At 41.1% G+C, this 13,057-nt stretch overlaps 1 protein-coding gene across 5 annotated transcripts in view; it reads right to left on the reverse strand.

Annotated features, from left to right (window-relative positions):
- The window catches only part of MYPN (myopalladin), a 2,130,465-nt gene that overhangs the window by 779,892 nt on the left and 1,337,516 nt on the right, over positions 1-13,057 (reverse strand). The window lies entirely within an intron of this gene.

The following is a 13,057-nucleotide window of genomic DNA, read 5'->3' on the forward strand; positions in this document are numbered from 1 at the left end:
TATCCCTCCAGTATGTTCTATTTGTTGTTGTGGCAAAATTTAGCTCACTAGAGCGCATGGCTCGCAGTGACTTGGATTTCTTTAGGTGGAGCATGTCCATCAGTTCTGAGTTGGACATAGCTTTGTAAGTCAGGCAGAGATCACCTCTGAGTAAGCGATATGCCACTGAGTACAGCTGGAGTTTTTTCAGTAGGTCTGCATAGGATGTATGTCTAAGACCAGTAATCCTCTTGGTGAGGTACTTTTGTGGTCTTTCCAGCTGTTGGAAGTGTCTTGTGAGGTACATCCCAAATGGAGCATTGTACTCTATGATGGGTCTGATGAGTGACGAGTACAGGAGCACTATAACCTCTTTATTTCTAGATGTGAACCCTTTAGTAATTAGATGAGCCACATAGAAGGATTTTCTAACTACTTTGGCAATATGATTGTCAAAGGAGAGATTACTATCTACCTGGGTCCCCAGATCTCTTATTACCTCTTCTGTATTAAGGGGGTTGCCACCTATGTGGTAATTCGTGGGTGTTTTGTTTTTCCCAAATGGGATGACTATGCATTTTTTGGCATTTAGCTTGAGGTCATGACTTTGACACCAGGTGTCTGTCTCAGTGAGGCCCTTTTGAAGGATGTCCGTGTCAGCCGGAGAGTCAATTATGGCTCCCAGTTTGCAGTCATCAGCAAACTTGGTTAGCCATAGTCCTCCTGTGTTTGCCTGTACATCTGAGAAGTATATGCCAAACAGTAGGGGTCCCAGGACTGAGTCTTGCAGGACACCACTTGTGACTGGTTTAGAGTCGGACCTGGAGCCCACTATTCTTACCGTGTGAGTTCTGTCTGTAAGCCAGTTGGTAACCCATCTCGTGACGTAGGGGTTTATGTTCAGGCTGGTGAGTTTTTCTGTAATACCAAGTGGGGAATGGTGTTGAAAGCCTTGGCGAGGTCAAGGTAGGCTGTGTGAACCACCTTTCCCTCATCTATGACCTTGGTGACTGTCTCGAAGAAGTCAACCAGGTTTAGCAGGCATGATCTGCCCTTAACAAAGATGAACTGGGTCAGGTCAAGTGTTTGGAGGTTTCCAATGTCTTTGTTAATGAGTTCCATGATGATGCGCTCCATAGCCTTGCAGACCAGGCTAGTCAGGCTTATGGGGTGATAGTTACCGGGGTCAGTTGTGGCCCCTCTTTTGTGGAAAGGAATAACCATTGCTGTGCACCATTCTATGGGCACGTAGCCTGTGGAGAGGCTGAGGTTGAACAGCATGTTTAGGTGGGGGGTTAGTTTGTTCTGTAGTTTGTGCAAGACGCAGCCTGGGACACCATCTGATCCCATTGATGCTGTGTTTTTGACTTTTGAAAGGGCTCTTTTCACCTGTGCATCTGTGATTTGTGGGACACTACACTTTTCCGGTATTGTTGTAGGCCTTTTTGGAGGTAAGAGGGTGATGAAGTTTGCACTGAATCTATCTGCCAGGATGTTGGCAATATCAGTAGGTTCAGTATATTTTGTGCTATCTTTCACTAGTTCAGTGCATATCTGCGAGTTGCCACTTAGATTCTTAACATAGCTAAAGAAGGCTGGGTCTATATTAGATCAGCGAACACTTAAACAAGTGAATGCTGACTGATCTACCTTATTTTAGCGAATGTTAAAAATATCAAAGCAGCAGAAACTCAAATTTTTTCCTAGGGAAAGAATTCGGTTGTCTGTTTCTCTTGCTTCGGTATTTTCAGTGCTGTAGTGGAAAGTTACGGGTCAGATTCAGGTAAGTGTGCGATTGTGTGGATGTGAGTGTTAGGGTGGGTTAGGTGAGTTAGGGTTAGGGCTCGGGTTAGGTATGTGTGTGATTGTGTGGACATGAGGATTAGGGTGGATTTAGGTGAGTTAGGATTAGGGAGTGGGTGAGGTGAGTGTGCGATAGTTACGGACCTTAGGGTTAGAGTTTGGGTTAAGGTAAGTGGATAGTTAGTGGTGTGTGCATAGTGTAGTGTAGGGTTAGGTGTCAGATTTTAGGTGTATGTGTGTGGATTTCTGTTTGTTTGGTGTGCTTGTGTTGTGTGTATGTGTTTTGGATCAGTGATTTTTTTCCCCTAGGAAAAAAATCGCTGATCTGACAGTTCGAGATTGTAAGCTTTCGCTTACATAAGGTCGATCAATCAGCGTTTGCTTTTTTAAGCGTTCACTGATCTAATATAGACCCAGAAGGCTTTGTGGTTATCTTTTGAATCCTTGGCTATTTTTCTTTTGAAGTTAGCCTTGGATGATTTCATGAGGGGCCTCAGTTTCTTATTGATACTGATCAGGGATGTCTTTCCTTCTTGGGATTTGCTTTTTTTCTGAACTAGTTTACTCCTTCTATTGTATAGCCTGTTTATTGCAGGGGTCCACCAAACTGGTTTCCTTCTCTTAGAGGAGTGAGTCTTGGTTTTGCTAGGGATGGCATGATCCATGCAGCCTTGTAGGTGCTCATAGAGTGCATTTGTAAAGGTTTCTGCATCTTGGGCAGCATTATCCTTTAGCGTGGGGGCTGTGAAACTTACCACCTCTGTCTTAAGTAAGGTGAAGTTTGCTTTAGAAATGTTTTTTACTGTGGTTTCCTTAGTTGGGGGTGGTGGTGGGGTGTGGACATCCAGAGTGGTTAGTTTATGGTCTTATCTAACCAGTGATGGGTTGACCTGTGTGTAACACCTGTCGCCCATGTTGGTGATGACCAAGTCCAATATGTTTTCACCTCTGGTAGGGAAGCTTACCAGCTGATCCAGGGCATTTGAGTTGATGAATTCCAGGAAGCGCTGGGCCTGGGAATTTGTACTCAAGTAGTTTTCCCAGTGAATGGTAGGGTAATTGAAATTGCCCAATATCAGGGTGTTTGGTAGGACCTTCATGTTTTCCAGTGTCTCCAGAAAGGTGGAGTGGTGGTCCTGGGTCATGGAGGGTGATCTGTAGCAGGCCACAATTTGCATTGCAGATTTCCCCGGTGTTAGTTGCACATGGATGATCTCAGAGATATTATGCTGCGCCACTAACCTGGAGGTGTAGGTATCCTTGATGAATATGGATACACCCCTTCCTTTTGTGTTTCGGTCTGTGTTCTGTGGCCGAAACGTGTGGTATGAGTTGTAGCCCGATAGTGCAGGAGTGCTCTCTGGAGCATTGAACCAGGTTTCAGTTACTGCACAGATGTTGACGTTCTCCATACTGAGGAGTGCTTAGAGCATGTGCATTTTGAGATTTAAACTCCTGGCGTTGAGTAGCATAACCCTTAGTTTTTTGTTAATTGTGCTGTTTACGGAGATGGGTTTGACTTTTGAGCCTTGCCTAAAAAAGGCACTATGGGGGCAGCAAGAGCCTTGGCCAGTATTCAAAAGCCTAGGGGAGACAGGTGTAAGCCGTCTCTTGTGAAGCAATACGGCTTGTCGAGCATGTCGTCCCAGGCTGACAGACACTGGATCCCCTTTGAATGACCATAAGCTTAGCCAGTTGTTAAAATTAATCATTTTTTCTTTATACTGAGGTATCATTCTTGGTGAGGGCAGGATGCTACTCAGGGTCAGGGTCATACCAGCCTGGGCTACATGATCAGAGAGCTCTTCCATGTCTCTTTTCATGTAGTCCAGGGAGGTATGTCTCAGGTCATTCACACCAACATGAACAATGACAGAGTTATATTTGTATTTGTTCTGGACTGACCTGAGTGCTTGTGTTATGTGGCGGATTCTGGCTCCTGACAGGCAGCTAACAGTAACCTTCTGCTTGTCCAGCCTAGTGAGTGGGACGTCAGTGTGCCTGACTATAGAGTCACCTATTACTAGTGTGTTAGGTATGTTATTTCGCCTTAAGGGCTGTGATTGTGCAGCACACTGATTTTGTGTTTTATGTGTTGTCTGGTTTGTGACAGGAAGTGCAGGTTGTTTGGGTGTCTGCTTTGGAGGTCTCTGATGCTTTTGCAGGTTTTTATTTAGAGCCTCCAAGTATGGTTTTGTGTATTTATATGTATTTTTTGCCAGTGCTGTTTTAGTAGGTCTGTGTGCGGCTGGAGTTGTGGTGCAAGTGTTAACCTTCTCCTCTTGACTGCCTGTTCCAGTCTTGGGTGGAGACAGCTTATGTATCACCTGTGTAGTAAGGCATACTCATGAAGTCCTCAATCCCATAATCATCTCAGAATAGTAAAGTCATAAGGAGAACTCTGAAATGGAGTGATAAAAGATAAATAAAATGGAATAAGTATGAGTTGTCTCCTTAAAGGCTTCAACAACTAAATTAATCTGAAAGCATGCAACATGAAATGAGTGCTTCAGTATACATTTTTCCTAGTTAAGTCTGTCATATTTAATACAATTATACCATAGTATCACAGTTATGTCCTAGTGATGTAGCTTTTATAGGCCACTACTATCATCATTAATAAATAACACAGCTATACAACTATGAGGCAGCATTTATCTGTCACTAGCACCACAAGATATCTTTTAATGTAGTTTATATAGTACAAATAGCAGTTTAGAATGTAAAAGCAAAGGCATGAATTGTGTGATATTGCTACAAGGCTTTTTATATTGCTGGTGTTCTAATCAGTATGGCAAGCAAAAGACATGGCTACATACATGGTAAGCATCAATGAATTTAGGTAACTATACCTTAATAAGAAAACTGCTGGATGCATGCTACAAGGATAAAACCATTACTGTATCTTGGATGGCCTCACATTTACATGCAATGTAGTTGCTAGAGGACAGAGTAAGGCAGACTGAAAGTGTGCATCGAATGCACAGTGCTAAAAGTGCTGAGAAGCCATTGGGTGGAGTTAGGGCCACACAGTCAAGCAGACACAACCTGCAGAACAGCAGCCATGATCCTTGACTCTTTCCTCCTCAGTGTCTACAAGCACTGGGAATTGTGGGTAGAGAAAGAATGGGTTATTAGGATGTACATGTTAAAATGGCCATGAGTATAGTAAGGGGAAAAATGCCCCTATAAATGAAACATAAAAAATGACATGGAATTTCACAGGAACATTTTGAAAACTCAACATAATTCATCTTGCATGCAATATATGTACATAAATTGGAGCGTTTTCTAGTCACATGGTTCTTTTTGTAGCCACCTATTTTTGAAACAGTGAGAATTTTCATTCTTGCATACTGCTCCTTTTTTCCTCTTGAACTCAGAAGTATTATTTACGACTGAATAGACTAGAAGACAGCTGTTCCAGGTCAGCAGCTGCAGCGTGGAATATCTACCTGCTTTTGTTTCAACATTATGTCAACAGCAGTGCCTGCCCCATAGTGCAAACAGTCAGTTCTTTTGTCACAATAAATGAGGACAATGCGTGACCATAACAAATGAAACATTTATATTTTTCCATTCATTTATAACTACACCACAAGAATGTTTTTAAAAGAACCTATAAATTACAGCCATGATACTTTGTTGCTGAATGAAGGTAAGCATAGTCATTCAATTACATACATCGAAAACATTCTTCAGTGTTGAAAGCTGATTTTTTTTTTTTTGCAGTTTTATTTTCAGTAATAATGTCCTTACATGGTATCATAGTTGGTACTCTAACACTTTTTGTAACTGTTCTCTTATTTTAGGATAACTGTAATTGAAAATAGTCTTAAATATATATATAATCAACTTTTTACGTTGCAAGTCCACTGCAAACTCCTACAACTATACTCTTTTCTGTGTTAGCAAATGTTTACAAACTACTTTGCTAATTTATACGTTAGTATAGAGTACTTTTCTCATACAGTTTCCACAAAAGAGGCCAGTGTGACCAGACTTAACATGTTTAATAAAATGTGGCAAATAAATATATCTGCATACATTTCTTTTTAATGTACGAGTTTTGGTAAAGATCAATATTTCCTCTCTTCAGTTTGTACCAACAAGACATGTAGTTGTTTGATTAAGAAAAGGTTTTCTTTTCATCTGTTTGTTCTGAAGGCCCTAAAATATCACTTTTAAAAAGGATCTCATGTTATCTGGTAATACATAATACATAGAATAGCCCTATCACTGTTTCTTACAATTTTAAGTAAACCTGGCCTAAATTTTATACAAGCTAGAAACAGTTATGCATGCATAAATGGGTAATCTAACTGTATTTAGAAAGCAGAACAGACAATAAGAAGTCTGTAATAGTTCAGCATAATTAAATGGGCAATGTAACCATGTTAAAAGCATAGAGCTTTCATACTGGCCTATTTAAGCTCTTAACTCAATCAGAGGATAATCAGGATCACTGGGAGACAATGATGAGTGATGAGGCCTCTTAAATACTTTTCAGGAGAAACTGTGAGTGACGTGGTAAACAACAGGCTTCTTTTGATGCTTAGGAAGTTCCTTTGCATGGACTGCCAGCGTTCATTTTAGGCTTTCCAGAAAGGGTACATACATTTGCCTGCAGATAGAGCCTTCTCTCTCATTTTAGAAGTCATTAGGGATTCTTTCAATGTATAACATTTGCTTAATATTCATATGTTTTTCCTGTATGTGATATTTGTCATTTACTGCTCTGTTCTGATGTAAAGAATAAATAAAAATTATTGAAAAAAAAGAAGTCATTAGGGATAACCTGAGAAGGGTCACCACAAAGGGATTTAGGAAAAGCAGGAATATCTGCATCAGCCAGTCTGAGAGAGATGACAGATGCAGTCACACCATCATTCATAGGCAGATACCAGAAGCAGGTACTCTGGCCTTTGTTTCTATTGGACCAAAAATTACACTTTACTTCTACAGGACCCAGATCTTATGCACTCCTTTTTTCTGGTGCAGGTAACTCAGATGATCTGCTAATTTAAGCAATATTTTCTGAGGTCTGTTCTTTCAGGGAGAATGTGAAATGTTAATGTGGGGTAAATAATTCAGTCACACTAAAGACAGGCTGACAGGCTGACCAAGGAATAAATACTACCACCTTAACAGATTCTTGTGGTCTGTGCTGCAAAAAAGGTATAGCAATAAAATTATCATGAAAGTGTTTCTCAAGATGGGCTGCTTTTTACAGAGCAAAAGAACCTGAGCCCAGCTGTATCCAGGACTGAAAATGTTTATTCCTATGGAGAGATTCCAAATTGGAGAAAACACAGTCCTCCACATTAGCATGCTCATGGTAAGCAGGGATATATTTCTCACATGAGGTGCTAAAAGGAACAATCACTGCAAAGTACATTTCTGTCTTTGCTATATCTCTAAAAAATGGAATCTCAGGAAGGAACCTCATGGAAAATTAATACTAGTTAATATTGTCAGTTTCTGATAAAGCAATTTCATAATTCCAAGATACAGTGACCACTGAATATTCAAACAAAAAAGTAGAAAATGCAGAATTAGACATTACAAGGCCATGTAAAGGAACAGCAAGCATTCTGGGGGAGTAAAAGTACCTTGTGGGAGCTAAGCCGTATGCCATACCAGAACTATACAATTCATATAGGGATATTTCTTGTACTTTCTTAGTCATCTGATACCAAGCATTACAATTACTTAAATTCCAACACACACTTGGGAAATCTATATGTACAAAGATGGGCATGGAGGAAGTATTTAGAAACTCAACCACCATCAGTAAATAAACCATCACTTAAGGGAGATAATAGGAAATGACTGTTGGGGCCAAATTTCAACTCAGTTCTAAGTGCAGGAGAACCACTATCTAGTTCATCTCACTCAAGATCACCATCAAGGACATATGCTAGCTATGGGAATGGTGCTTAAGGACATGTTGGTCATACTTCGAAAACCCATTCCAGCTCTCCTTCATGTCTGTGACAAATGATGACATGCAGCTGTATTTTATCCTCTCAGTAAAAGATGAGTAATCAGAAAATGGTCGTCACTGCAGCAGCAGAGAAGTTTGAGATGGTGCCAGATCTACATGTTTTTGGTAGCTGCTGGATTCATTACATTGCGCCTTTCCATGTCATGAATGGTGCTTTAGTAGGATCCCCTGACTTGTCCCTTCAGTAAGCAGATTCTGTTGTATAAATCATTTAAAGGTGAGGTAGACCATGAAATTAATTTTTAAAATAATTTCTTCGCCCCATTCCCCTAACAACCATGATTCCTCAATGTGCTAGGATTTTGGGAGAGGAAGATGAAAGCTGGAAACCACAGTCATTATCAAGTATGATTGGGACATTTTTTGTGTGCTCTTGTTATCCTCATATTGTCTGGAATGTTTAGCACAATGTTTGATACTCTAGAGCCAGTGGAAGTGCATGCTTCCACATGCCTGTTATTTCATTTAGAATGCAAATGACTACCTTAGTGCATTCATAATCCCCAGATTCTCAGCTTGCAAATTATGTAGTTCTGTGCCTTTCCTAGTATGAAGTTTTTTTAAGCAGAACTCCAACAACACTATCAGTCCTGGATGGCTAAGCCAACATATTCCATGCTTCCATGGCTGGCTTCTTCAACAGCTAGGAAAGTAACAAAACCTGAGTCATTTGGCGTGAAGTCATGGATAAATCCTGTATGCTACAGAGTCAGCATAGGCTTAGATCTTTTCCTGCTACCAGTGTCCGGTAACTGGACTGAAGCAATGACAGAGATGAAAAGAAGGAATTTCATGAACAGTTCCCAAATGGAAAAGATAACATATCCATTAGTCTTGGTTGGTGATCTGGTGACCATTTAAACACTTAGGTAGCTTACATTTCTGAGATATGGAACACAGGCACTCTTCTGTGCAGAAATCCAAACAGCTAGAAAAAAACATGGGCCATTGGGGAAAGCACACTCTTTACTTTAAGAGCAGGGATGCATATGCTGAAGAAAGAAAGCATGCTTCTTTTGAGCCTCAAGCAGATAAAATATTTTAAGAACCATGTGAGAATTTATTGACATATATTCCCAGGACAACTCCACTGATGAAGGCCCCTCAAACTAAGACACCTATTGTTTGACATGGGGACTTATATTCCAACTTCCATTTGTAGACTTAGATTCATAGGTTCATATGTTTGTACTAGGCTATCAACCACCAGGGTCTTCATAAGCCTAGCCTTGCAACCCAACCCAGTTTTGTCCTCGAGTACACTGGACACCTAAATGGTGGGGGGTATGTTAGTAATGAGGGAGCTAAGAGTTGTGAGTGGGGGATATGTTAGTTTGAGATTATTTAACTTACTGTCAGCCTCTATCCATCAGAGACATAGGGGTCAGACCAGGGGTGACTCTACTATTTCCACTCCAATGATCAAGGCTTCACTTGAAAAGAGTCAGGGATGAACTCCACTTTACAAGGATGAGGAGACTGTTCCATAGTGCAGGGATCCTCTGAGAAATGTATTGGTCTTTCCAGCATGTTTTATTTATGTTGCAGGCACAGTTCAGGTCCTTGAATCTAGTGCTCCTGGTGCTGTTTGCTTTACGGATGTGTAAGAAGTCCCTCACAGCTGGGTTTGAGGTTGCCTTCTATGACAGACAAAGATCACTTCTCAGTAATTTGTAGGAGACCGAGTAAAGTGGCAGAGCCTTAGGGCAATTTGTATAGGACATGGTAGTCATACCCTGGATTCTCCTGGTGAGAAACCTTTGAGGGCGTTCCAACTATTGCAGGTGCCTGGTTAGGTAAATGCCAAAGGAGACATTGTATTAAATGATGGGTCTGATAAGGGCTGAGCAGAGTGGTACTGTAAATTCCTTGGACCTGGATGCCATACCCTTGCTTATGAGTTGGGCGACAGAGTGATTTTCTTTCTATCTTGGAAACATATTGGTTGAAGGCCCAATCACTATCAGCATATCTGCCCAAATCCTAACAACCAGGTCAGCTCTTAAGAGTGCTTTATCAATGGAGTAATTAGCTTGGCTGGATGACTTACCAATGGACATGATAATCTGTCTTTTCACACTGAGTTTTAATTTATGGCTCAGGTACCAGTTATTTGTTTGTTTCAGATCCTCTTGCATGATGTTTGTGTCATGGAAGGAATCTATGACAGCTCCCAATTCATCCGCGAACTCGGTGAGCCAGAAGCCTTCAACATTAGTCTTGACTTTTGAGAAATAGATGCCAAAAAAGGAGCAGCCCAAGCACAGAGCCATGGGCTTTAGTCTCCTGTTTGAAGTGGTCTCACCAATCCTAACTTCTTGGGCCTTATATGTTAGCCAGCAAGAAATCCAGTGAGTTATTTAGGGATTTAGGCTTAGTTCTGAGAGTTTGTCAACAATAACTAAGTCTGGTATTGTTTTGGCAAGGTCTGGGTAGGCACTGTACACCATTTTCCCCTCATCCATAGCCTTGGTGACCCTCTTGAAGAAATCTACCAAGTTTAGTAGGCAAGACCTTTCCTTGACAAAGCCAAACTGGGAAGAGTTTAATACCTGTAGGTTACCAATGTCGTTGTTGATTATTTCCATGATAATTCATTCTAGGCCTTTGCATATAGACTTATCAGACTGATGTTCCCTGGGTCAGTTGATGGTCCACCCCTGTGGAGAGAAATGACCATTGTGGCCCTCCATTCACTCAGTGTATAACCTATTTTGAGACTGTAGTTGAACAGTGCCTCTAGTGGTCCTGCTTGGTCATGTTTGAGACTATTTAGGAGGAAACTGGGTATATTGTCAGGGCCCACTGAAGCAGCATTTTTGGCCTTATAGAGCTCTTTCAGGACCTGCTCTGTTGATAGTTGGGGGATATGCTATAAGGGATTTTGCAGGGGGTGGTGGAGGGGGGTATGAGTAAAGTTAGAGCAAAATTTTTTAGCTAGAAGATCTGCTATGTCACCCTGGTCAGTGAAGGTTTTGCCATTTACCACCAGTTCTGCATACTGCTGTTTGCTACCTTTATGATTTTTGACATAGTTAAAGAAGCTATCCTGACCTCATAACTGGCCTTGTTGGACCTTATTAGACCTCTTAGTTTACTGTTTAGTTGAATCAGGGGGCTGTTGTCTCTGAGAGTTGCTCTTTCTGATTTTGGTCATGCCTTTTTTTTTGTTATGGTTAGGATTCCACCAGTAGGGTTTGTTTTTGGTGTTATATCTGGGTTTGCTCCTGGTAGGTATGGCAGCCTCAATACAGTCATTTACATATTTGTACAGGGTTCCTGTGAATAATTCTACATAAAAAGCTGTGTTCTCTCTCTGAGTTTGCGGAAGCCTTGAATTTCGACAAACTGTCATTTAACAGGATGTAGTTAGCTTTCTGGGTCGATTTTAATTTTGAATGAGACAGCTTTCTGATCCAACCTCACCAGTGATGATGTGACTTGGGGGTGGGAGTGCAACATTAGTATGTTTGAGCCCTTGGTTGGAATGTGCACTGTCTGGTCCAGAGTATTAGTGTTGGCAAAGTTCAGGAAACGTTGTGCCTTCAAGTTACAGGCAGTGTACATTTCACAGTCTATAGAAGGATAGTTAAAGTCTCTTATGAATAGGTGTTTGGTTGGATTTTGAGTACCTACAGTAGGACCAGGTAAAAGTTGTGTTGGTCATACAGAGAGACCTATAGCTGGCCAAGACATGGTAGTAGGGCATCATCCTGTTTAACTAACCTGGAGTTGTATTTGTTGCTAATGCAAAGTGAGAGACCTTCACCTTTAGCCCCTATCTGTATTGCTGGTGGTCTAAATGTGCGGAAGGCATTGTAAACTTATACTGGTGGAGTACTTTCTGTGGCTGTCGGTAACAGGACAGATGTCTGTATTCTCCAGAGTAAGGAGAGCTTGCAGGGTGTGGAGTTTCTTGTTTAGGCTCCTAGCATTGAGCAGTAACACCTTAAGGCTGCTTTGATTTTTTTTTTCTTGCTATGTTGGTAGTTTTGTCATTTTGGCATAACCTAAAAAATGTCTCTAGAGTGGTGAATAAAGTTTTAGAGAATGCCCAAAAGCCCAGAGGGAACAGGTGGCAAAGTAACATGGTCTATTAACCATGTCCTCCCATGCTGATAGGTACTGGATCCCCCTGGAGAGACACAAGAAAGTAAGCCAATTGTTGAAATCAGTCATTTTCTGTTCATACTGTGGCATCATCCTAGGTGAAGGTAGAATGCTGCTTAATGCAAGGCATGTACCTGTCTGTGTAACACATATTCAGAGAGATCCATACTGTCTCTTTTCATATAGTCCAATGAGGCATGCCTCAGGTCATTTACACTCAGATGGACTATTGTAAAACCAAACTGGTACATGTGGTGCAGTGACCTAACTGCTTGCATAATTTTACAGATCCTAGCTCTAGACAGCCAAATAACATATCTTCTCCTTCTGCAGCCTGGTGACAGGGACAACTGTGTGTCATACAATAGAATCCGCTATGGCAACAGCATTAATTAAAGTGTTTGGTTGCCTTATCGGCTTTGTTCAGTGGGGACCATTGGGTGTAGACTTATGTGTAGTGTTAGTTGTTGTTGCTGGTATGAGCTTTAGTGACTGTTGTGGACAGGTGTTGGCATTAGATGGTTAGGAGGCCTTTGAGTTTTGGGAGGGTTTTTTTAAGTGCCTCAGCTTGAGAAGGTCTATCTGTGTGATGAGCAGTATGTGTGTAGGATGTAGTGTGTGTCTTCTTGGCGAACTGTTAGTAAGATTTTAGCCTCCAAAGAAGTTTTGTATGTACATTTCTTGCATAGTGTGTTAGTTTCTTAAAGAATTAAAAGGTTGTCTAAGTACATGAGACAATTGCTCTATTGTCTCAGAATGCCCATATCTACCAGCTGGCCATAGAGACATTAGGAAAATGCATATCCATATTGTCAGGACCTGTATTAAGGTTGGTCCTTATGGTTTAAGTACTTGGTTTTAGAGGGGTCACCTGTGTGATGTTTTGGATTAAGGCTACCTGTGATAGTGTAGTGTTGTTCAATGCACTAAATAGGTGCCCTAAGTTTAGCTCCACCCTAAGCTTTACTGTGTTACAGGTTAAAGCACTGAGTACCAGCTTTAGGTAAACTTTACAGTCTGTTTGCTACTATACAGGGCACTACTAACCGCTGCTGCATGGTGAGGAGCACTGCAAAAATGCACCTATTTTATAGCCACAAAAAAAAAAAAAAACCTGAAAATGAACTCTTAACAGAATCTGGCAAATAAATGACTAAA

The sequence above is a fragment of the Protopterus annectens genome, chromosome 14.part0 (genome assembly GCF_019279795.1).
Source record: "Protopterus annectens isolate FY-2018-M chromosome 14.part0, PAN1.0, whole genome shotgun sequence".
Taxonomy (NCBI): domain Eukaryota; kingdom Metazoa; phylum Chordata; order Ceratodontiformes; family Protopteridae; genus Protopterus; species Protopterus annectens.